Source organism: Lactuca saligna, chromosome 8, assembly GCF_052625555.1.
Source record: "Lactuca saligna cultivar CGN05327 chromosome 8, ASM5262555v1, whole genome shotgun sequence".
NCBI lineage: Eukaryota > Viridiplantae > Streptophyta > Magnoliopsida > Asterales > Asteraceae > Lactuca > Lactuca saligna.
Genome location: NC_136424.1, coordinates 235,831,606 through 235,856,385, shown reverse-complemented (window position 1 = coordinate 235,856,385; position 24,780 = coordinate 235,831,606).

The window sequence follows — 24,780 nt, the reverse complement described above, 5'->3', positions numbered from 1 at the left end:
GGATAAGAATCGAAGTGTACCTCTGTTATAATGGACCAAACAGAAAACTCTTAACTCATTTGAGAAGAGTAAGGTAGCTCTTTTGACTTATGCGAATATAAGCCTTTTTGGGAAGAAATTTTCATGTGATAATTTCATTAAGGCTTTCTTTTCACACATAGAGTCTTGTTGAGGCTTTTGGTCTACATACATCAGCATGCTTCTAGGGACATCCTAACTAGTTTTTAAAAAAAATTTAATACCTTCCCGTAGAAACACATAAGTATGACTTCTTCGCATTAAGCCCTGTACTAAATTCTTAGCACACAATGTTTAAAGAACAGAGAAAACAAAAATATTTTTGTGATTTTTGAATTATTCAAATTAAAAACATAACCAAACAAAATCTTTTTGGATTTTTAATATTTCAAAAACAAAAAATGAATAAACATAAAATCTTTTTGGATTTTTAATTTTTTAAAAACAAAAACGAATAAACATAAAATCTTTTTGGATTTTTGATTTTTCAAAAGTTAAAAACTACAAAATGAATCATAAACCTTGTTGGAATAGTGTCTAAGGCTGCAACTATATTAGGCAAGTATTTGACCCGATTGTGCATGGTCCTTTTGGGTTGCCTTCACCATAGCAACTTGGTAGGATGATTCATTATGAGAGAATAGATATTATTAATATATTATGAGAATAATATAATGAATAATAATATTGTTATTTGATTAATATAAGTCATAGATTAATTAGTATTAATTTGGTGACTTAAAGAGATTAATTAAATAAGAGGGTATAAACTGTCAATTGTTTAATAGTTACACTTTAGGCTGTAAATCCTTGAAGGATATGGCTTGGACGAATTCTAGGGCTTGGGATAGCCTCATATTCGTCAATGGCTTATCTATCGTAAGGATTAGGATTGCTTAGAGTCTAAGTTATCGAATTAGGGTTTAAGGGTGAAACCCTAGGAGCCTTACAAGTATAAATAGACCCCTTGAGATAGGAAATTGGCACTTCCTCTACAGGAAGGATACCCTGGCTGATTTCCTCCTCTCTCCTCTCTGTAAAGTCATTCTCTTTGCTAGTTGGTGTTTGTAAGCCAATAGAGGAGTGACAATTGTGACTCTAAACCTCCAAGAACAAGAAGATCAAACAAGTGTTTCAAGGTATGCTTCTAACTCTGGTTTTGTATTGTTCATATACCTAATTAGCCATTAAGAGTCTTGGATTCAATGCATGTTTAATTAGATAAACCTAGATCCAAGCATTAGGGTTTGTATGCGCACATAGGAATGTTCTTAAATACAAAACCCATCAGTGGTATTAGAGCCTAGATTGGTTTTTATTAAATTGATGCTTAATTGTTTGAATGTTAACTGCAAAATTCGATTTTTGTGTTTCTGAGTCATGGAATCGGCGAGTCCCATAGTGGACTCGGCGAGTTGGCCTGACTCGGCGAGTCCAGTTTGGGTACTCGGCGAGTCCGAGCGTCAGGAAGAGCCAAAAACGGGATTTTTTCATATTTATCTTATGGAAACTTACCTTAATCATATTAGATCAACCCAAATCCGATTTTATGATATATATGACTATATTTTTGATCTAATTGAAGATATTTGTTAATTAATAAAATATTTAATTTCCTTATATGATAATTATTAATTATTTTGATTAAATTGGTAAATTGTTTTTCAAGAAATCAAATGGATAATTATGTGATTAATTGTTAATTTGAATTATTTGTTATTTGATCCTTTATGTTTTAAATGTTTAAAAAACTTGCCCTCAAGTTTTGAAATTTATATTTTGTGATTAAAAGTTTAATTTAGACAATTCAAATTTCAAACCCTAGAATTTTACAAGTTTAAAATCCAATCCTATACTAATATAATATTACAAGATTAATATATATATATGTATAACTTAAATGCTAGTCTTACCGTTAGTAGGCCTCATTCACGAAGCCGGTCTATAAGGTGGGTATAAGGTTGCGGCCTATAAAATGACGCTTAATGGGTGTACACTCATACCCACCGCTTGCTTGATCGGTGGAGGGTCGTTAGCCGAACGGGTAGGATAGGGCAACCTCATCCTCTCATTAAAAGTATAATAAGAAATACAAACTAACTACATGTTTTCTTAAAATTTCCCAATCTTAGTTACTTTAGGAAAAGTGAATTGATGCAATCCCATGAAATTACACTTTGCACCTTGCTAAGAAGTTAGTGGAGCGTGTGTGGTTTACTGGCACACTAATTGGTTCTAAGAGAAGGTGGCAAAGGGTGATTCATTGTTTATCATAGTTCGATGGAGCGTGTGTAGTTTACCGGCACATCGAATAGGTGATCGTTACAATGAAGGCACCATGTGAAATTTGCATGGTAATTCACACCCGCTTTGTGATCCTCGGTATCCCAGTCACAAACAAGAGGGGCATATCGAGATTTAAACATGCCATTGAAAAGTTTCAATGAATCTCATCCGAACCTAGGAATTCTCAATACATTTAGGACTTAAAGTTATGTTTTTCATGGTGGAGAATTAGTGAATCGTCATTCACTTACCTTCAAATTGTTTGCATATTTGTCACACCCCAAAACCGGAAAGGCGGAAACGTTCTGGGGTGAATGACGTCATGTCAAGTATCACAACACATGCATTATAGTAATCAAAGTACAACAAAACATTGCATTAATAGTAATAGTTTTACAAGGTTACATTACAACAATTTAAAGTAATACAAGTAATAGAATAAATACAGCGTGGTACTAAGCTATCTTCATCAACAGCTCCGGGGATGTACCTGTCTAATGCTAACCTGAGAATACAAGTTATTTGAAAAGCGAGTATCAACATTTTTACAAATGCTGGTGAGTTCATAAGCATTTAGTGACATTTCATTCAAATAACTTAATAAAGTAATAGTTTAAGAGATTTCAGTGTATTAGAGTCCTTTCCAGAAAATCCTATATTTTCTTTAATAAAAGCATCCTTCTACCAAGACTGGTCAGTGATGTGGGGTAAAAAGTAGTCTTCCCTAAATTGCTATCATTATCAAAATACTGAATTTGGTTATTGAGGAAAGCAACGACATCAGGGAATATCATATGCCTCAGCAGTGAAGACTGCTGACTAAGGCAAAGAACCGTAGACTCCAGGAAAGTATCAAACAAACGACACGCCTGGTTCAGTCTAACAAGTTGAGACACAGACCCCAGAAGGTACCAAATGAAGGGTACAACTAGTAGGGTCTAAACAGTGAATACAGACCGCAGACAATATCAAATGAAAGATACGTTTAGCAAGGTCTAGAACGGTGAACACAGTGAACATCATGAATACAGTGGATTCTGTGAATACAGTGGATACAGACCCCAGACAACATCAAATGAAAGATACGTCTTGTAAGGTCAAAACAGAGATAACAGACCCCAGACAGTATCAAATGAAAGATACGTATTGTAAGGTCAAAACAGAGATAACAGACCCCATACAATATCAAATGAAAGATACATCATGTAAGGTCAAAACAGTGTGACTTTGAAAATGAATTACCAGCATACAGTGTAGATTGCCGGTGAAATACCGTTACCTTAAGGCCAAAGAATTATAAGGTAAACCGGGATACTCGTAACCATACTAACCGAAACTAGAGAACCAGACGCCCTACGAGCATCTTGAGAATGTGACATTTGTCACCCTTGGCTTGGTGTGTCGTAGACTGTAGCTAGCAGTCAGGGTGTGGGGGTGTCAATCCCATATAGATCTATACACACAATGTCCGCTCTCTCTACAGGAGACTCTGGTTACCAACTAGACAATGGAGAAGGCCGTGTCCTGCAGATGCATCCCAAATAGTGGGTAGAGACATCCAAATAGTGAGTAGTGTGTAAGTGTTGAACTAGAGGTAGAGACTTCCCAATAGTGGGTTTCTAATGTAAGTGTAGACTAGAAGTAGAGACTCTTAACTGAACTAACTAGAGAATTTCCTATATGTCCATTCTCATATACATAATATATAAATAATGAGTCAAACGACCTTCGGACGGCCATCCGATCCCACCAAACCACATCTCAACGAAGAAAAGGAAATAGGGCAGACGAGTCGTCCTAAGTCTTTCAATCATTACTTATATGTACCTATATAAGCACGGACATACATCTAACTACGACTGAGTGTGTATCAAGTAGAAGTGATCCTTGTGAAGTAGAAGTGTCTAACAAGTGAAGTAGAAGCGGTCACAAGTGAAGTAGAAGTGCCGAACAAGTATAAGCGTATCACGAAGTAGAGGCGACAATAAGTGAAGCAAAAGCGTATTAAGTATAAGTGAAATAGAGTCGTTATCAAGTAAAAGTGAGGAAGAATCGTATCACTAAGTAAGAGCGTGAATAAGTATAAGCGCCATCAGGTATAAGCGACTACAAGTATAAGTGAAAGTGTTACCGAGTAGGGGTATAAAATAAGTATAAGCGAAGCAGCAATATTTAACAAGTAAAAGTATACGTCAAAAAAGGAAATCTTTGATGAAAAGCCATTATGTACCGAGAAAATCAAAAAAGGTATTCTTTTATAAAATGTGTTTAAAAACCTTAGAGAATCTTTCATAAACCCATTTAGAATGAATTTGGATAAATCGGTATAAGTAAAAGTTATGAAATAAGTAAAAATCATTATAGCGTCCCACTCGGTAAAACAGTGTAAAGTGGTAAAATCTTGTGCATGCGGGTTATCAATCACATGTGATTGATATGATAACTGGCATGTTTAACTTGTATTCCCCCCTATTAAACATTTAAAAACATTAAAACGGTTCATTCAGGGGTATGAACTCACCTGGTGTATGTAGGTCCAACGATAGTGCTGTTTGGGCGTTCGATGCCACGTAAGGACTCGAACACACTTAATGACCTATTTAACATATGATATCATATGTTCACATACAATTAGTATATTTAATACTAATTAAACAAATATACACGCTCAAAGGAGTGGAAAACACTTTGGCTAAGTCTTTGGGTGTCCCGGGTAGTGTTTAAGGGTGCTAAGGGTCTCCTATCAGTTGTGGAACTTTGCTAAACTCAAATATCAAGTGTGTGAATGGGTTTAAAGCATTAACATGGACCAATTTGGAGTTTACAGCCTAACTTAAGGGAGTTTACGGCCGTAAACTCCCAAGGTCATATTCTTGGGTGTTTAATGCTTCTAGCATGCTCATTGATTTATTCTAAGCACTTTTACCAAAAGGCATGAGTGGGTTTGAGGCCTCTAAGGGCATGATCTATGAGTTTACGGCCAAGGAACCACTCCTAAAGGAGTTTACGGCCGTAAACTCTAATCCTTAGAGTTTTGGGAAGTTTAAACCCCCTAATGCCTTTCTAGTGATTTCTAATGAAGTATGATGCTATTTTGGAGGATTAAAACCATCATTTGATTGGGTTTTGGGGAGTTTACAGCCTAGATAAATGCTTGGGCCATAAACTCCAAGTCATGCCTCATTTCCTTGTGTTTAAGCCTTTAAATCCTTCCTAGTATTTTATGGTAAATGTCTAAGGTCATTTGGGGGACAAAACCAACATTTTGGCTTAGTTTGGGGAGTTTAAGGCCTAAGCATGTGCTTGGGCCGTAAAGTCATTTTTGTCCTTCATTTTGATGTGTTTAAGTGATCTAAACCCAAAGGAATAAGCCCTTAATTTATGTGTTAAGCCCTAGTGTGGTTTGGGAGTGTTTTTGGGGCCTTTTAACAAGATTTTGAGGTTTTTACGGCCTAAGCTTGTGCTTGGGCCGTAAACTCTCTTTTAACCCCCAAATCCATGAGTTTTAATGTTTAAACACTCCTAGGCTAATACCTCAATTTATTTCCAAGCCATTAGGGACAAGTTTGGGTCATTTTGGCCTTGTTTTGGGTGTTTACGGCCTAAGGAGGAGCTTAGGCCGTAAACTCCTTTTTCATTGCTTCTAAGTCCGATTTTTGGGCTATAAACACAAATCAATATGTTTAGAGTAAGCCAGGGTAAGCGGACTTACAATTTGGAAGCGTTTGGTTGCGGTTTCGGGGCGAAAACGGGTCTAGAGAGAGAGTGTAAAAAGTCTACAATAGACTCCACTCACCCTTATATAGGGTTTTGAGTCGGGGCTCAGTGGGATTTTACCCGATACTGCCGTTAAACGGGGTTTTTGGTCGCACCCGATTTAGTGGTCGTAATAATAAAACTTGACGTTTTCCAAATAAATGGAAATGTGTGTCCTGTGTTTTTATTTCCTTTCATCACGACTTAACGGCATGCTTATTGCAACCAAATGGAATGTTTACTAAATTGACGCCATCTAAGTAACAGAACTTTTATACAGTGGAATATTCCGTTAATGGTAACGGAGAAATGTAACAGGGCAACTTGGGTTGTCACAATATTAGATTACGACATCCCTTTTCTAATGTGTAAATATTGTTGTTGGATCCTAGCCCTAATTTTTCTTATTGGGTGATAATTAGGGATTCACATTCTAATTAATCTTTGTCCTTTCTATTGTAGATGTTGAACGCTAACAACGCTGCTGCTAGTTCATTCACTTTGATGAGCCTTTGTCAAAAGGTCACCTTTGATGGAACGAACTTTAGCGAATGGATAAGATACATTCGCACGATTGCTCGCTATGAGGATAAGGAGTATGTCCTCGATGAGAAGCTCGAGAAAATCAACACCAAAATCACTACTCCCGCCGAAATGACTGCTTTTGAAACTCACGAGTGTGATGCAACGAAAGTACATTGCATCATGATCGCAACTATGAACCCCGAATTCCAAAAGTCCTACGAGGACATGTATCCGTACAAAATGCACCAAGACTTATTGGAGAGATACCATCAAAACGTGAGACAAGAGCATTATGATATTTTCACTAACATGATTTTCACTAAGATAAGTCATGGAGAGTCTCTTACCGTGCACCTGCAAAAGATGCAAAGGTATGTCGACCGCCTTCGCAAGTTAAACGTTGACTTTGGGGAAGACTTGGCGATCGACATGGTGCTTCACTCTTTGCCTCCAAGCTACAATCAATTTAGGATGACCTATCAAATGAACAAAGAAGAGATCACCCTAAGCAAACTCCAAGGTCTCTTGAGGGTCGCTGAGAGCAACTTCAAGGAGAAGTCTGTTGCACCAACTCCCAATCCGCCCGCCGCTCCTGTCTTGGCAATTGGACAAGGAAAGGGAAAGAAGAGGAAGGCTTCGTCAAAGAACTATCACAAGGTGAAAGCCCGAGATGGTGCCTCTTCTACTGGGACCAAAGTTGATCCCGCTAAGCCCTGCCCTAACCCGAAGGAGGCAGAGTGCCAAAATCCGAGTTATAACGAAGAAGTTATGACATGTCGAAGTTTCGCGACAAAACCGGCACGGTGCTAAATGTCGTAAGAAGTGAGTTTTCGATAAAATACTTTTTAGCCTTATTAATCTAAACGAAAGTCGTAGTATTCGTTAAACCGAGAGTTTCGATAAAAAGAACGCCCAAATCTGACTTCGTATGAGGAAGTTATGATTTTTCGAAGTTTCAGCGTAGCAGTAGACAGCTAAAAACTCGAATTTTAGATCGAGCGATTTTTAGCCGACACAACCTAAACGAGAATTGAAGGTCTCGTCATTAGGAGCACAACGGTAAAAAGTCTGACGAAAACGGACGTCGTATGAAGAAGTTACGAATTTTTAACGGATTTCCTGTCTCGGTCTGTTAAAAATAATAATATAAAATTTAAAGTCAAAATTAGCCGACGAAGTCTAAATGGAAGTTGTAGAGCGTAATTTTAGCTACGCGTGCATATAAAGAACATCAAAAACGGAGTTCGTATGCGAAAGTTATGGATTTTAGAAGTTTTTACACAAAAACCGAGAAAATTCGCATATGTGGCTTCGGCCACGTCACCTTCGCTGAGAGAGAGCCACATGTCCGAACTTCTAATGAGTCATGCGAGCCACGTGTCCGATCCAGAGACCAAGCTGATGACTCCTCGTGTGAATAGTACCTGTGTGTCATCTTCTCATTCGACCGAGAAGGAGGCCCAATCTGAAGCTGCCAGCTCTCCGTCCGAGCCTCGCACCGCCTAGCTCCGAGCCTCGTACCCTAGCTTCGAACCTCGCATGTGCTGCAGTAGACCGCAGTCCAATCAGGAGCCACCAGCGAGCCCTTCGTACGTGCAGTCCTCGTGCGAGCCACCCCCTGCGAACCCTGGATCTGCGACGTGTGTCCTCTTTCTGACCCTCCGATCAGAAGCCTCGCCCCTATAAATAGGAGGGTGCGAGTGCTCCCAGGTAACTTTGAAAATTTGTCAATTTTAACCCCTAAACCCATATTTTCTTCATCTTAACATCCCACAAAGCCCCGTTATCGATTGTAAAGCCCAGAATACTCCACGAAGTGCCTGAGAAGCCCGGAAAATTTATCTTGTCGGTTTCGAAGCCCGACCTTTCGCAGAGCCCGGTTTCTCAATAAAACTCCCGGTTTTATTAGAAACGATCGTTTTAGGAAACGAATTGCTTCCCGATTTTCACCAAAATAAGTGAGTGTGTAGTTACTTTCAAATTACACATAGATATGAAGTATTTACCTTGAAATACGTGTTATGTGTAAATATGCTAATTGTTTATTTGAGGTAACTGTTGAAATGATGTTTTATACAAGTTTTAAACTGTATATGCTTTTGATCTACAAAATATGTTGGGTAGAACATGGGTAGATGAAATAGTTGATGTGTGTTGAAATGGTGAGATGCCTCGATGTTGCTGTTGTTGTTGTTGTTGTTGTAGTCATCTAGCGAAGTATAGATGACGACCACGGACTTTCTAGATAGTCCAGTGGAACACTAGCATGTTCGCAACTTGTAGGTGTTGATGAATTAAATGTTCATTGGTGTACTTCATCCCCCTCATGGTTGCCTTAAGGACATGTATGGCTGAGGAAACCCCTTAGCAGTAGTGTCCATCCCGATGATATTTCGTAGGCTAGGTCCCTTGTGATAGGTGTTTAGGGACGTAAAGTGAGGATAACGGGAATGGGTAATCAGGGTTATTGTTGATTGGTGAATTTAATAAGTATATTATTATTGTGGGTTGAAAACCCTATATGCTCACCAAGCTCCCAAGCCTGACCCACTTAGTTTTATGATTACAGGTAGTGGACCCCGAGCATAGTTGGAGGACGATGAGAGATTTTTGGATTATAGGCCAGTAGTTGTAAATAACTGTTGAAAGGCTTATAGTGTCTTGTTTATGCTTTTGATCTGTATCGGAACATGACATCCCGAGGTTTTGATATGAAATGAAACTATACATTTCTTAAAGAAAGTTTTGATAAACTTTTATCATATTTTGTTTGGGGACCAATTCCGCAATATCTTTTAAAAAGATTTCTCTGATTTTATTTTAAAAAGCATAAATTAAATCGGTCTTTTCTGGCCGAGAAAAATGGGGATGTCACATGAAGCATCTAACGAAGGAGTTAGTCTTGTTCCTACTGTCATTGGTACTCTTAGTTTCGTGCTATTAGTCAACGCAAACTTTTCAAGCAAGTTCTTCGTATATTTTTCTTGATTGATTAAGATTCCATCCATGTTCTATCTTATATTTAAACCAAGAAAATTATTAATTTTTCCCATCATGCTCATTTCAAACTAACTTTTCATTGGATTTCAAATTCAGTTGACAATGTTGGATCAGTTGAGCCAAAGATAATATCATCAACATAAATTTGAACAAGCATTAGATGACATCCAACTTTCTTGGAAAATAATGTGGGGTTAACTGATCCTTGTTTAAATTTAGATTGTTTCAAGAAATTTGTAAGTGTTGCGTACCAGGCTTTTGGTGCTTGTTTTAATCCATATACAGCCTTATCTAGGATGTAAACATGATCAGGATGTTCATTGTTTATAAATCCTGGTGGTTGTTCAACATACACTGTTTCTTCTAGTTCTCCATTTAAGAATGCACACTTAACATCCATTTGATAAACATCAAAGTCTTTGTGAGCTGCATAAGCTAAAAATATGCGAACTGCTTCAAGTCTTGCAATAGGTGCAAATGTTTCTTCATAGTCTATTCCTTCTTGTTGCGAATAACCTTTAACCACCAGTCTAGCTTTATTTCGAATAATATTGCCATCTTTGTCGGTAGCCAAATGCCTCTCACAAAGACTTTGATGTTTCATGTTTTAATATTACACCATACGAAATCCTGAATAATCGTAAACCTAATGTGAAATTCTTTCATGTTTTCGGATGTAGGTGCTTTATTATGAATCTCAAGGGTCATCTTTCAAAATTTCAAGCAAAAGCTGATGAAGGGATTTTTCTTTGTTATTCGTATAATTCAGTTGCCTATTGTGTGTTAAATAAGCGAACACGAAAAGTGGAAGAAACTTTCAATCTCACATTCGATGATTTCTATGTTAAACAAAATGAGCATACATTTGCAAATCATCCAATTTTACAAGAAACACAAGTTAAAAATGAATCTTTACAAATGAATGATATTGATTATGATTTGATTTTTGGAATTTCAGATCATGCAATAGATGCTGAAATTCATGCTCCTGATAATCACATTCCAAAACTTGCGAAGTTTACTGATGAATCAACATCAACTCCTCAAGAAATAGACGAATGTATGCAAAATGATCTAGTGGAGGGGGAGCATGTGGATTCAAATACTTTAGTCGAGGAGGAGCATTCATTCGATGGGGAGAATGAGCAAATTGTTGATGTTGTTGAGGGTAAGCATGTTCAAAATGATGAAGATTTTCAGGATCTTAATGATGTTTGTTCGATTGCCGGATCAGAAAATGATGAAATGTTCGAAGATGCACCTTTGGACTTTGATCCCGCATATCCTCCAATGGAAAAATGGACTAAAAGTCATCCGAAGGAACAAATCATTGGAAATCCACAAGAAGGAGTGTTGACAAGCGCTCAACTTCGTGCAAAGAATGAGGTATTAAATACTCATCAAAATTTTGCATGTTTAATGTTTTTATCTCTAATATTGAACCAAAGAATGTTAAGGTTGAAATGGAACACTCTGATTGGGTTGTTGCAATGCAATCTGAGCTTTCAGAATTTGAAAGAAACAAGGTTTGGAGATTAATTCCTAAACCTGAAAATGTTTCAATTGTCGGATTAAAGTGGATTTTTAAAAATAAAATTGACAAAGATGGAAATATCATTCGAAACAAAGCTAGACTGGTTGATAAGGGATATTATCAACAAGAAGGAATTGATTACGAAGAAACTTTTTCCCCTGTCGCAAGACTCGAGGCTGTTCGTATATTTTTGGCTTGTACAGCTCACAAAAACTTTGATGTTTATCAAATGGATGTAAAGTGTGCATTTCTTAATGGCGAACTTAAAGAAACAGTCTATGTGGAACAACCCCCAGGTTCTGTAAACGAAGAACATCCTAATCACGTTTATATTCTAGATAAGGCATTTTATGGGTTAAAACAAGCTCCATGAGCCTGGTATGCAACTCTTACTTCATTTGTGAAGCAATCTAAATTTAAACAAGTATCAGTTGGTCCCACATTATTTCATAAGAAAGTTGGTAATCATTTAATGCTTGTTCAAATTTATGTTGATGATATCATATTTGGTTCAACTGAACCTGCTTTGACTAAAGAATTCAAAGACTTGATGAAGAGCAAATTCGAAATAAGCATGATGGGTAAAATTAACAATTTTCTTAGTTTAAACGTTCGTCAAAATAGATAAGGTATTTTTATAAATCAAGAAAAATATACGAAGAACTTACTGGAAAAGTTTGGGATGATGTATAGCACAAAGTTACGAGTACCAATGGCAACCAACGTAAAAATAACTCTTTCGTCAGATAAACCATCTGTTGACCTAACTCTATACAGGAGCATGATTGGATCTTTACTTTACATAACAACAAGTAGACCTGATATCATGTTTTCTGTGTGTAACTATGCTAGGTATCAATCAAATCCTCGAGAACGACATCTCACTACTGTAAAGAACATCTTTCGTTATCTCAAAGGAACTGTTTTGTTAGGATTGTGGTATCCCTTGAATACTGGATTCTTTATTCAAGCATATTCAGATGCAGATTTGGGTGGTTGTACTTTGGATAGGAAAAGCACGACTGGAGGATGTCAGCTACTTGATGGTAAATTAGTGAGTAGGCAATTGAAGAAGCAAACATGAGTATCCATCTCAACGGCTGAAGCTGAATATGTTGCTGATGTTGCCTGCACTTCACAGATAATTTGGATTCAAAGTCAATTACGTGATTATGTAATTAATATGAAAAAGATTCCTTTATATTGTGATTCACAAAGTGCAATAAGAATTTGTCATAATCCTGTGCAGCATTCGAAGACCAAACACATTGCTCTTTGTTATCACTTCATAAAAGATCATGCAGAGGATGGGGATATTGAAGTTTATTTTGTGAAAACAACTGATCAGTTGGCTGATATTTTCACAAAAGCATTGGATGAAAAATCGTTTGTGAGGATTTTGGAAGGACTTGGAATGATTGATGGTAATTCAATCCCATACGAAAAAGGAGATTCAAGGTTCGATAATAATATTTCACAGATACATCATGAACGGATAAGGTTACTGTTCATAAGTCACTCTTCGTATGCTTCGAATTCGTATGATTGATATTTTTCATCACATCTTAAAACTTCATAGGTTTACAACAAGTACTTTAGTTTATTTTGTTCTTGTTCTTTCTTTTCGAAAAATCAAAAACATCAAAAAGATTTTCATTTTATTTTGTTCTTTATTTTTGAAAATTGAAAACAACAAAAAGATAATATATATATATATATATATATATATATATATATATATATATATATATATATATATATATATATATATATATATATATACTTTTAAGTACTTTGTTGCAGATCTTTCTGAACGAATGAAGAGGCACATGCTTGTAGATCTAGGGTCAGGTAAATGAATCTTTCAACTCTTTACATTTTATTTACTTTGAACTAGTTAAGATGTCCTTAGAAGCATGTTGCTGCATGTTGTCCAAAGCCTCCAATGACTCAATGTGTGTGTACGAAAGCCTTAATGAACTTTTCATACGAAAATTTCTTCCCAATCAGGCTTGTATTCACATTAGTGTCATGAGCTACCTGACTTTTCTCTTATGAGTAAAGAGTTTACTGTTTTGTCCAAATATAACAGAGTTACACTTCAGATCTTCACCAATCTTTTTCATCTAAAATTTCTTTCACGATCACACACGGAGACATATATCCAAGAGGTCTCTGATCAAACCAATCGAGACTTAGACATATCAACAATCTGTGTTAATGATCTGACATCATGAGACCGTGATGAAAGTAAATCCCAAATTTCTTCAAATTAAGGAATTAACGTGGAACTATGTTCCAGACTTTACGAAACTTTTGTTTTAGTACCTATTTTCAAAACTCCAAGTCATATTCATTTCATATGAGTGATCTTGATCAAACATTCGAAACCCACGGTGTTTGTTACCCAATAAGATCCAGGACAATTTTTTTTCATGAATATGATTTCCGTGTGAGTTTGCTTTGAATTCCAAAGTTACATTCAATATTTTTCAAAGCATACTTGTCACTGACTACACTGGTCAAACAAGTAATTTCTGTTACAGTTACTCACGTTATGTTAAGGTTGATATGTAACAAAATTTGTATGCGACCCATTGAAACCTTGAAAAAGAAGCCATTCGATACTTATTTACAAGTATTCGATTGTAATTCATGGGAAACTACACAAGCTATTGATTATCTCTCTTGATAATTAACGAAGCAATCTTTTCCCAGGATTTTATCTGCCTTCGTGTCAAATTGTAGGTTTGACATCACTACATATCCAAAAATTTTGATTTACTTTCCTTCTTATCTTTATTATGTTGACACACTGCACTCACGAAATCCTTGAGGTTCTGACTAACACCAACTCAGGCTGATGATTTCAAACATCTGGCATATGACTTCGCTTTTCATCCCAAAAGTGAAAGAGCCAAACTTCCATCCAAAGGGTTCTGACGGTTACAATTCCATTAGGTCAATAAATACAAGCTGTTTGATGAGACATTTTATATTACTTCCAGTTTTCAAGGCGATGTGACAGTTACTTTTTGATGCATGGTTACTTTATCATCTTGGTGATGCACTTTTCTCGGTGACAGGTTAGCAAGCATTAAATGCATATCCCGCTTTGATTTCAAATTTAAGAGTTACATATAAAAGGGGATTCAAGGGTTCATTATCAGTTTACGCTTTCATATTACTAAAGTTTCTCTGATAATCATCTGTTTTCAAACCCTAAAAATGGCGACTGCAATTGCTGATGCTACTCTTTCTCACACAACTGATGATGTTACTTCTCTGCCGATCATGAAGATTTAGGGTCCTAATTACCAGGTTGAATCCAATGTTTCTCTGTATCCTGAAGAATTGAAAATGCTAGTGGCTGCTCAGCAAAACTCGGTATTATCAAAGGCCATGTTCAACTTATTTTCTGTTCCTCTTTCTTGGTTATATCAAGCCGGTTCAACTGCAACTTATTCAAAAGCGTTGGAAGCTATTACATTCAACCTCATCAATGATAAAAAGGTTAGATTATCAAAGAAGCTTTTCTACCAAATCCTTGCTATACCTAATTCACCACGATATGTTACTTTTACCTTTCCACAAACCATACATATGCTCAATGAAATGGGTCATTAACCCCAATTGACAAAGATTGGTGATTTCAAGAAGTCAGGGCTACCAAGTGTATGGAATTTTCTATTTGGGATTTTTCTTCGGTGTTTAACTGGAAGAACGGTTGGGCTAGATAAGGGAAGAATGGAGGTGTACACCATGGTTGCATGGTTTTACAATGATCTTCAAGTCGATTACTCCACACGGCTATGGAAGGAGTTCCAGAAGAGTATCGAAAGCACGAATGCTATTCATGGCATTTCGTGTGCTCGATATTGGAGTTTGATTATGCATAATTTCTATGAAAAGGAAGGAATTTTAGTTCCAGCAGAACAAGAAAAAGTTGTGTTTCACACTTATGGGTGTCCGAAGGATGCTACAGATGACTCGGATGTATTCCTTTTTGCTGCTCGTATCCCTGATGCTATGCTGAAAAGAGTTGATTCTAAAAATCCTGTATTGATTACTTATTTGAAATCAATAGATTCTTTTATGGAAACAGGTGTTCTTTTGCCACAAACCAATGAGAAGAATTCGAAGAAAACTGATGCTGGGTCTTCGGGTACCAAGTTTAAGCCAAACAATTCTTCTAAAAGTCCAAAGAAGGTTCCTATTATTGAAGTCGAGCCAATCCCACCGGAGCCTATTATTGCTGATACCCAGTTAAGTTAACTGAAAAGGAAGTTATTCCTTCGAATACTGGTGTATTTAGAAGAATCAAAATGAAATCGAAGTCGAAGCGTAAGTCACGATCCTCTCTTACAAATATTGTTCATAAACCTCAAGTTTCACATCAAGGGGTAATTTTTCATGAAGTAACTGCTCCTGCTTCACCGTCTTCAAAAAAGTGAATAACTGCTGACATGGCAAAACAAATCTCAAAGAAGAAGAAGCGTAGGGTGATTCTTTCCTCATACTCTACTACAGATGAGGGTGATATTATTCCTAAGACACCTGAGGCAACTTTGATTAAAGGCTCTTCTCAACTGGACACTTCTATTAGTACACCACCCGAAGCTTCGATTGCTAAAACAGTTATTGTGGAGGCACAAACTTCAGACATCCCTGTAAACATATCTGATATGGATACAAATGTCATCATGGGTGAGGATGATTCGAATACAACAACAAAAGGTAACCCTTCGAGTGTTGTTTCAGATTCTTTCATTTCTTTACCTCCACAAATTACTCCCATTGTTCCTATAACATCCACAACTGATTCTCCAACCTTTGGAAACATTATTTCACAACCCTTACCAACTCTTTTTTCTTCACAATCAACTGATCCACCAAACAATACTTCTCCGATAAAAGATTCATTCATGTATACGGAAAATGAGTCTGAAGGTTTTGGGGGAACCTTTGAGAATCTGGAGTTTGATGATGAGGAAACAGACTTCCCAGATCATATGCTAATGAAAATGAAACAGTTCAAAATCTTGAATACAAAGCTCAATTCGATTATTCAATCTCAAGCTGATATTGGCGGAGGTCATTCTGTATCCAGTCTTGAAGTTGATGCCATGTTGTCCTTACTTGAAGCAAGATTAACCACAAAAGTATCTGGAATGTTGAAAGATTCAGAGTCTCGTTTGTTGGAGAAGATTGATCATTGTGATCAAAATAATGAATTAAGAGTGAATTCTTAGAAGTCTGGATTTGCATCTGACTTGAACGCATTGAAGATGGTTGCAAACAAGAGGCATGTGTTATTTGTTCAAGATGTAAAGAAGGTGAGAGAAGATGTGAACTTCAAACTTCAGGAACTACACCAAGATATGGAGAAAGAAATATCGGTTGTTTGAACTGAGTTTGATTCCATCAACAAAAAGGTGGATATTATTTGTGACACATTTACTAAATTTGCAAGGTTATACGAAAGTCCGAGCCCTCAGATTACTCAGCTTTCAACTAACGATAACAAGAATTTTTTGGAGGTGTTCGAACTCTTGAAGGAGCTTAAAAGTCTATCTTCAAAGCCTACTGTGTCTTTGCTATCTTCGGAAGATCTGATCCAAAAATTTTCTAAATTTGAAGAATTACTTGTCCAACACCTAGCCCCTTTGTCACACATCTCCAGTCTTCTTCCAACTACTTATGCCCCACCTGATAGCATAGGGGTGCAAGGGGGAGAAAAAATATCTACAGGTTCGAAGACTGGAGGAGAGGATTCGAAAATAGTGAGGAAGGTGTTTTCTTAGATAAATCCCAACAAGAAAACCAATAATGGCAACAACTGGTCAAATCACTTCGACAGTTGTAACAACTGTGCGATCACAAAACTGAAAGGAATTGTGATTGGTAAAACTGGAGACATTAGTGGAAGTGCTTCAAAGCCTAAGGATAATGTTGTTGAGTCTGGTTCAAAGTCAAAAGGTAAAGAGATTCTGATAGAAAAATCCAAAGAGGAAAAGAAAGCAGAGGCAGAGGCTGAGGTTGAGAAAATTAGAATGATACAAAGTATTATGACTCAAAGGGCCAGTGACCCTCCGGGTTTGAATAAGGGTGATCCTTCGAAGCATTACAATTACGAAACGATTGAAGCCAAGGTTGCATTCAATCACATGTATGCATTTGAGAAAAGACCAAGTAGAGTTACATTGTGACAAATACAGATGCAGGCCAACTAGATTTTCCTATAAATGAGATGATTTTTATCATGCCTCAATTTAAAGCTGAAAGAAAATTTAAGGAGAAGGATGAAGGAACTCAGATGAAGATCAGATTTCATGCTGTTTTTGGAAAGTTTGCTGAGGAGGTGTGGTCTTTGACGAAGATCAAGAAAGTTATTAGTATAAAGAAGTATGTGATCTTCGAAGACACAGTCCAAAATTTGAAGTACGTGGTGGTAAGGGCAAATGGAAAAGTGTGTGAATTTACAGTTGCAAACTTTCCATTGATGAACTTGTATGATCTTATACAAGTTGCATTAATTCTAAAGGAAAGACCATTTTCTTATCTACAAAACACTGAGTCGGATGAGTTTAAGCTGGGAGTTACTCATATTAAAATCTTCATTGAAAATTATTACGAATGTCTGGCAATGACAGTTGTGGAGTTAGCTACAGCGAAGGGTCTTGAAATCACTACTCCAATGAATCCATCGAAGACACAAGAAGAACTTAAGAAATATGCCGGTGGGGAAATCTGATTGAAACCTTTTGGTTTAGTCTTTTCTGGGAAGGACAAGTCTAGAAGATCTAAGAAGTTTTTGTTTCAAGCAAGTGAAATAGAAAGGTATTCAACTTCGCAATATACGAACTTAATTGTTTGTATGAATCAGTGCAAGAAGAATAATGAGGGAGACAAGAAGGAGCTGAAAAAGATAATCAACTGGTATATAGAAATACGAAGAGTTATGTTATATTCAATTCAACTTCTTACAAGTTGAAGTCTTCAACTTTGTTTACAAAGGGGGAGATTGTAAGGGTATTTTGAGTTATAATGAGTCGAAGTCTTTTGTACTCTTCGTATCGTTTATAATGTATTTTACTAAGTCAGTTTATTCGAAGCTTCAAGTGTTTAGTCCTTAGTATATTTTTTGTACGCTTTCCTCTCCTATAAATAGGAGTGTTTACTAGAGTCATAGATATGGGTCTTTTACAGAATATTCATTTTGTACTCTGTGAAACTTGAAAGCGTAATAGAGCTCAAACAAGATCATATTTACATTTGTGTTCTGATCTCGTAATCTTACTTTGATCATTAAACTCTGATTCATTTCATACTTGATTCATTGCTTCATCACTTTGTAGGATGAAAATGCAACTTATGATATAATTCGATTGGGGTGGGGGAATTAAGTGTCTTTGTTTTTCCGCAATAATAAAAATTACATAAGAACAATTATTTATAATTGGTGTTCAATGAATATGTTAATACAAATATAAACTAATTTGCTAGTTACCATGCTAAATTTGTGGTTTGCTATTGATCGAGAACCTCCTCTACTTGAAATCACTAGTTTTTCTCGATTATTTTTCATTTGATCAGCATACTTCTACAAAATTTAAATGGAACATGGTTACTAACATATAAATAAGAAATAGTTACGTAAAATATGTGTATATGTATAGAGTGAAAAAGTTACCTGAGCTTTATCTGTCTCCCAATAATCACACAAATGAGACCAATATTCTTTGCTACGACAATCTGGCTTCATTTTAGATCGTGCTAATTGTGGATCGGTCATTCCTCCATTTTTCTTCCATAAATCTTTCATAGTATTTCGTGTGCATTTCCATTACCTTTGCATTTGCTCATCTATACATTCCATCAAAACTATATCCACGTACGGTATTTCAAATTTTTCCTGCATTTAGTACATATTTTTACCTTTTAGGGAGAGATTTAGAACCGGACCAGTTCGTAATTGGAACATGATTTGCTTTATTATATTAAGCGAAACATTAAAAAAAACACAACATAGATATGCTGTCTTGCCGGACCTGTAGATGATTCAATATTTAACCAAAATATAACTTTGTGCAGTCTAAAATGAACTAAAAACAATAAAATACATGTTGAAAAAGAATTAAGTCATACCGACTTCAAATGACTGACTTATGCATATTTTAAAAATGAGTGAATTAAATTAAAAAAGTGCTTAAAAGGAAATTTCAGTCCAGTTCTAGTATAACTTACACGTAATCTATCGATCATTTCTTCTTTATTTTCTTTCGGTACTTTCTCCCATGTATGAAATTCCATTGGACACAACTTTCGCATCACAATTCCAACATCCGTTGCAAAATATATTGTTGAATCCCCAACAAATTTCTTAGTATATGTATCTTTTCTCACTGTAATCCGTGCATCTGGTTGATTCTCCACAATCTTGTCCAAAATATGCGAAGCCTTTTTATTAATATTAGGGCCTCTCCTCCGTCGTTGATCTAAACAATATATATTGTTCTTAATTTGTAATGTTATAAATAAAATAATAAAATCCGTACTACTTACTTGGAGCATGAGAGTGCTCAGTTTGGGATTCCATGTTATCAGTCGTGTTAGAGACATTTCCTTCACCAACTAACGGTATTGAAGATCGTTGAGTATCTTCGGTGGAACCACTTTGTCTTGTTGCTATTTTTCCATTCATTAACACAAGTACAGTTGAAGTAATTTACTATTATGTAGGATATAATTTATGTAATTTATATACTATTACAAAAAGATTGGTTTATAATTTACTATTACATAATGGCCCATTACTATAATCTAATATAAGACAATGAGCATTTATATAATTTACTATTACTCAAAATATTAAACACAAATGTAGTTACCTATATCACCTGAGTTCGGGAAAGAATCCCTATTTTGAGAAAGAGGACGTTCAGTTGTTTTAGAGACACTTTCTTCTTGGGCAGGTTGAAATGAAGTTGATCGAGTATTTTCTCTCGCAACAATTGCTCCTACAGAGATTCAATCATTAGTTATGACCGATTATGTCTGTTACGACAGTAAAAAAAAGAAATACAAACCGTGCACTAAAAATTACCAAACAACCCATTCATTAACAATTACCAAACAACTCTTACACTCATTAGCAAACATCCCCTGCACTCATTACAAAACTGCCCCATACACTAACATTTACCAAACAACCCTTACACTCATTATACCCCTTTATTGGTCACCAAATTCAACTTTAACACATTATGGATGAATCAATTAAATGTAATCAAATATTAACATGCAAGGTTATACCTTTTGATGCAACATATGTCATAACACGTTTACGTGTACGAAGCATGCACAACTTTGGATCCAATTCACTTCCACTTTCTTCACTAGTTGACACAACCGAAATTTGTCGAGAAGAAGGTTCGTTACCTAAGATCGATGAATGTTTCACGAGTAACTGTATATCATAGCCTTGGATTTCGATGCATGTCCGACTCCATCGATAGTTGTTCCTTCTCGTAAGGTTTTGATAGGGTTTAATGTGGGAGAAACCGTTCCATAAATTCTACGATCCTTAATTTCGGGAAGCGATTATGTTTGTTCTATGATCCATGAGCAAGTATGGCCTTTCCTTTATTAATTATTTTTTTTATTTCAATTTTCTTTAACGTGTTTTAAATTGTTGTTTTAATTTATGTTATAATTTTTTTTTTCATAATTTCATATTTAACTAGTTTATTTTTTCTTTTTTTTTTTTGTTTGTCATAACTAGAATGTATTTTTAAAATACATAAACTTACATAAAAATAAGAATAAATATGACTAGGATAATGTTAGTAATGACAACCTACTAAATAGTTACCCCAGACGAGTACACGTCTAGAGGAGTAGGGGTTATGCTCTCAATAACTTTCAATTGTACCGGTGGTGGTGGTAGTGGCGGCGGTTGAGGTGGTGGTGGTTACAATGATAGTTGTGGTGGTGGCGGTGGTTGTACAGGCAACGGTGGTGGTGACAGCGGCAGTTGCAGTGGCGACGGTGGTTGTGACAACGGCGGGCACGGTGACGGTGGCGGCAGTGGTAGTGGAGGTGGCGTAGTGTTGGTGGGTTATACGTGGCGGCGATGGTAGTGGTGGTGGTGGCGGCGGTTGTAGTGGTGATGGTTACGATGATGATGGTGGTGATGGTGGTACCGATGGTGGTAGCAACGGTTGTGGTGGTGGTGGCGATAATGTTGGTGGGTGGTCCATGGCGGCGGCGGCGGTAATGGTAGAGGTGGCGGTGGTCCATGGCGGCGGTGGCGGTAATGGTGGAGGTGGCGATGGTCCATGGTGGTAGCAGCGGTTGTGGTGGTGGTGGGTTTTCTGATAAGTAAATTGGTATTTTTTAATCTGTCACTTTCCTTGCTGACAAGGAATGTTTTCTTTCCAACTTTGGAAGGAATCTACTTTGTTCTGTATGCCGGAAAGTTTATTCATTTAAGAATCGGGATAATGATTTGAAAGGGTAACGAACTTTCGACTTTTTTCACATTTAGTCACTAAAATTTTTTCGTTATCTATTTGCCTTTGAACTATTGAAACTGTTCACATTTTACCCTTATGACCAGCTGTTACTGGTCATAAGGGTAAGATGTGAACAGTTTCAATAGTTTAGTGGCAAATAGATAACGAAAAAAAGTTTAGTGACTAAATATGAACAAAATCAAAAGTTCGTTTCCCTCTAAAAAGTTCAATGACTAAATGTGAATAAACTTCCTCTTGTATTATGTTTTAGCAAATTATTTATTTTTGTTAAATTGTAGCAACATTTGTTGATGAAGAAATCTATGAAATAAAAAAAACCCTGAAAATATATTTAAAAAAAAAACAAAAAACCGAAACCGAAATAAACAACCAATGGTTTGACATTTTCCAAAATAAAAAATTAAAATTTCCAATCTGATTTTGGTTTTACAAAAAAATGAACCATTTTCACTGATGTGAATTATGACCATTGGTTTGGCATGCGAAATTTGTGACATCCCATTAATACATAGTTACAACATCGTCTGAACTCGTAATTCATAGTAAGGGGTTAGAGTATAATCTCATGAATACGTAGTTACAACATCGCCTGAACTCGTAATTCATCACCTACAAGTTATGGGCCAGCTGATGTTTCCACTGGGTTATCTAGAATAGTCTGTGATCGCTATCTATACTCTGGTAGATAACTACATCGCCACATTGCCGGTTAAGGTTATGGTATCCCATTTCATCCTACATCACATATTTGTCATCATCTATTTACTTAATTATCATCACCTTTCAATCATCATCTATCTCTTATCATTTTATTTCATCACACACCAACAATTTCATCTACCCATATTTTATCCGCAACATATTTGTAGATATAAGATAAATATATTGTTTAAATCTTTTAAAACATGTATAAAATCGTTCATCCAGCATAGACAACAAGTATTCAAATAATATGCACACGTAGCACGTAATTTATATAAAATACTTCATATTTATGTGTAAGATGAAAGTAACTATATATACCATAAAAATCCCATAAATGCTTCCTAACTTCAAACCCCAAGGTTTACTCTACTAAAGCTTCATATTCTTAGCTCTCTGAACCTAGAAGGGTCCAGATTCCTAACTTCAAACCCCAAGGTTTACTCTACTAAAGCTTCATATTCTCGGCTCTTTGGACCTAGAAGGGTCCAGATCTCTAACACAAACTTGCAAGAACGGTTTGAGGCATTCAAAACCCCAAAGATGAAGTGATTCAAGCCCTAACCCCAAAATGGAATCTACACAATAGGAAAGGAAAGGGGTTCAATTTTGTACCTCAAAATGAAGCTCCTTGGTTGAATAACTCAGAACAATAACCTTCCTTGGTCCCTCTTGTTGGAACTCTTTTCCTTTCTTGCAAAATCACACCAAAAAGCTCAAGATAACTCTTCCTCTCACTCTACACACTCAAGCTCGCTAGGGTTCTCAGTTATGGGAAAGCTAGTCGCAATTGAAGGTCGTAAGTGCCTTTAAATATGGCTCGGGCCCAAAGATTTAGGGTTTCTACCAACAGCGCGGACCCGTCGAGTCGCCTCATCGACTCGTCGACTCCATTCATTAATTCGAGTCATCAGTCGCGACCTTACTCGACGAGTTGAGGCATCAACTCGTCGAGTCTCTCTTCTTAACTCAAAAGAAAAATACTTAACTTATGATACCTGGAAATCCGGATGTTACATTTTGTTTTTTTATTTCATAGATTTCTTCATCAACAAATGTTGCTACAATTAAACAAAAATAAATAATTTGCTAAAACATAATACAATAGAAAGTTTGTTCACATTTAGCCATTGAACTTTTTAGAGGGAAACGAACTTTCGAGTTTGTTTACATTTAGTCATTAAACTTTCTTTCGTTATCTATTTGCCACTAAACTATTGAAACTGTACACATTTTACCCTTATGACCGGTAACAACCAGTTATAAGGGTAAAATGTGAACAGTTTCAATAGTTCAATGGTAAATAGATAACGAAAAAAAGTTTAGTGACTAAATGTGAACAAAGTCGAAAGTTCGTTACCATTTCAAGTCATTGTCCCTTTAAGAATCTCTTTACTCCTTTTAAGTCCAACCAAACACGTAAATTAGAGGGAATTAGAATAATATCACGAGTAACTAATTATTTTATCAATTGTTTAAATTATATTGGTTCCCGTAATATTAATCAATGTCTTGATAGCAGATTGTAGGTAGTTGCATATTCCATGATTGAGTATTATTATTATTATTATTATTAATATATATATATATATATATATATATATATATATATATATATATATATATATATATGGAAATGATTCTTAGCAATAGTAAACTGGTGGATTTTTTTGGCAAAAATGGTCCCTCAACTATATTTGGGTATTTTGTATCAATATCCAGATTTTGATAGTATCTTTTTGGCCTTTAGGTTTTTACCACAAATCTTTGGTGCATTTAATACTTTTCGCCCTTAAATTCAAAACTTTTATATTTTTGCGTTTTCATTAAAATTTTCTGCTTTTTGGTTTTTGCCACAAAACTTTAGTGAGTTTGACACTTTTAGTCCTTACAGTCAAAAGTTTTACATTTTTGATGTTTTTGCCACAAATCTTTTATGAATTTGACACTTTTTGTCCTTGTACTAAAAAGTTTTACATTTGACATTAAAAAAAACCTCCTTTTGAATTTTATCATCATATTTTCCTAACTTTGGCAACTTAAACATTATTGCCACAACATTTTTGATTTTTCGCCAGCAGTATCCATTCTTTTGGTTGTACACTTTTGTAATCTAATTTTAGGGGCTGTCGACTTTCTCCCGTATTTGTGGTGATTTACAATTTCAACACATATCTTTTAAAGTTTGTCGATTTTTCCCAGATTATCCCAAAAGCGGCATAGCCACGACATCTTTACTAATTATTATTATTATTATTATTATTATTATTATTATTATTATTATTATTATTATTATTATTATTATAGAGATTGCAAAACTTATTTACCGAGTTATTGTTGTTTATAATTTACTTACATAAAGATACTAAAGATAGAGGATCCCAAATTTTATTAAAAATAAATAACCACTCATTTTCTTTT